At 32.4% G+C, this 2,500-nt stretch overlaps 1 protein-coding gene across 1 annotated transcript in view; it reads right to left on the reverse strand.

Moving 5' to 3' along the window:
• Positions 1-362: 362 nt before the first annotated feature.
• Positions 363-2,500, reverse strand: part of LOC143020005 (uncharacterized) — a 28,892-nt gene continuing 26,754 nt past the window's right edge. Inside the window, exon 2 of the mRNA XM_076176095.1 lies at positions 363-2,500. This exon is cut by the window's right edge and continues 2,081 nt beyond it. The gene's annotated coding sequence lies outside the window, so the exon portion shown is untranslated.

The following is a 2,500-nucleotide window of genomic DNA, read 5'->3' on the forward strand; positions in this document are numbered from 1 at the left end:
ATTTATATATATATATATATATATGTATATATATATATGTATATATATGTATATATATATATATACATTTATATATATATATGTATATATATATATGTATATATATATAACGGAGAGATAATCAGACTTTGGGATGCCAAAAACCTTGAGGCATATTTTACAATCGTCGTTGTGGAGGATCCTGCTATCTGGTCATTTCTCATGAAAGACTTGACTGGTGTTTCAAGCCTAATAGCGTAAACCTTCGAAAGATAAATTACTTATCACATGATGTAAGTGCAATACAAATCACCCTTGCATAGAAAAGTAAATGTCCAGGAGCATTATATTATCAAATATTACAAGGATAATAAAAAAACAAATAAAAAACATATTTTATTCATGGACCAATTCTTGCTTTTAAGATTTTCTGGTGGGACTGTGCATACTGCAGTAATCCGTCAGTAATATTAGTGAAAAATGGAACACAGAACCCTTGTCATTTTTTAATACATGGCCAAAAATTCGTATTTTGAAAGTTGAGTAACCCTTGTAAATTGTCTACACTCAAACGAAACATAAAACTCACAGAAACATCCATCACACATGGATATAAAGAAGATACGCTACTAGGAGGAAGAAACGAGAAACAGATGGTGCGCTGACGAACAGAATGAAGTCCCTTTATACATTTGTGAAGCACAAAACCCATATTTGCCGTAGCCTTGCTCGCCACAAATGATATGACAAAGTTTCTCGAGTATGGTTAGGTAATTGATATGTTTTCCTCTAAGTGTTAGTGGTATATTGATTTTTTTTTTTGCAATAGATTATAATATCATCATATATACAATAAATATCTCACATTCTATATAATGGAACATAGACTCTTATAAATTCAAATGCAAAATTTCACAAAACTGAATGCAGATAGACCTGTTGATTCTCAATTCGTAACTGAGTTTGAAAACAAAAATACATTTATTAATATTCATAAGGTTAGCTTAACTAATAGGGATTTTTACTTGAAATTCTTTTGTTGTGGAAGTAGTCTTGTTATACCCTACACAGGTGTATATTATATCATTCCTGTTCTAGATAACGCCAAGAGGATCTCTTTAGCTAAGGACGAGTTCCATGATTTACGGTGTTCAAGATCCATTTCGATAAGGATTCCTCTCCTAACTGAACAAACTCTCCAGGCGTTATAAAGAATAAATATAAGTCACTGGAAGATAGTCCTTGCAGGCATTTGCTGAAGATACTGAAGTGACTGTATTTAGCATATCCAACTTAATTCCTTCAGTACAGTAAGGTGCAGTCTACCCACTCCGGCGCGCAGACTCTCTTGGTGTGGTTGGGGTGATGTGGCAACAGAGGATTGTTTACAAGTAAAATGCTATGAAAGAACATAGATTTAATTACCAGTTGTACATTTATTCACAGTGAATGTTTTCTTGGCACGGTGACCTGTTGCTCAGTCCCCTAGGAAACACCAAGAGACTTTGCGTTGAAGTAGAGCAAGCTGAGCCTTATAAACATTTTTGCCTGGTATAAGACAACTCCATTTCGCAATGGATGGGAATCCAGTTAAATATGTTTTTGTTAGAAATCCTTCACTTCAGCTGAACGAAATCGTTTGTCATAAGTAACGACAAGGTCTGCAAAATCTATCCTCGTTTTGTAGGTATTAAACCATAACAAGTTGTCAGATCATTTGACTCTTTAAGATGTTAAAACCTAATCAATTTTGAGGGAAGGATTTATATATCATAACGTTGATATCAGTGACCTACATAATTAACCACTCTATTATTCGGTAATTCTTGCAGTTATTATTGCCGCTGTTGCAACTATTCTGTAACTCTTGCAATTATAGATACAAAAGTTCTACTTCATAAACCTTGACAGTTAAAGAATCAACCACAGACGTCTGCTATCTACACAATGCGGAGCCACTTCAAGAATATGTGGTCCGAAGCAAGTTAGAACACAGATGAAATAGTTTCCCACGACGTTCTAGATTCGTCTAGATGATACATTAATATATACATTTAGGGAGTCACGGTGAACTAATATTCTAGATATTTATTACTAATATAGTTATTTTGTTAGTGATTTATTTTAGAAAATAATGAGAATGCTTCTGGCACCTAGGTATTGCATTTTAGAAAATTAAAAATACATAGTAATACCAATAGGATGTAATGGAAGAACAAAGCCATTAGATGACCATTAGTAGAATCTAAACAAAAATAGAAAAAAGAATAATTAAATTAAATTACAAATTATGAAAAAGCGATATACAGAAATAAATAGATAATTATTTAAAGATCATGACTTTTAATGCTGGAAGCATCTAGACATTTGCTCTCAGTTTCCAAAGCATATAAAATGGGTAAATCTAGCAAAGGAAAGAAAATAGATAACTGTGTTCATTAATACAAAAATACTTATAAAAAATCCATATGATATTGAAAAAAGAGCAACGATATACAGAATTAAGACTAACGGTCAAAGC

The sequence above is a fragment of the Oratosquilla oratoria genome, chromosome 38, assembly GCF_046742065.1.
Source record: "Oratosquilla oratoria isolate Oo_2021 chromosome 38, ASM4674206v1, whole genome shotgun sequence".
Lineage (NCBI taxonomy): Eukaryota > Metazoa > Arthropoda > Malacostraca > Stomatopoda > Squillidae > Oratosquilla > Oratosquilla oratoria.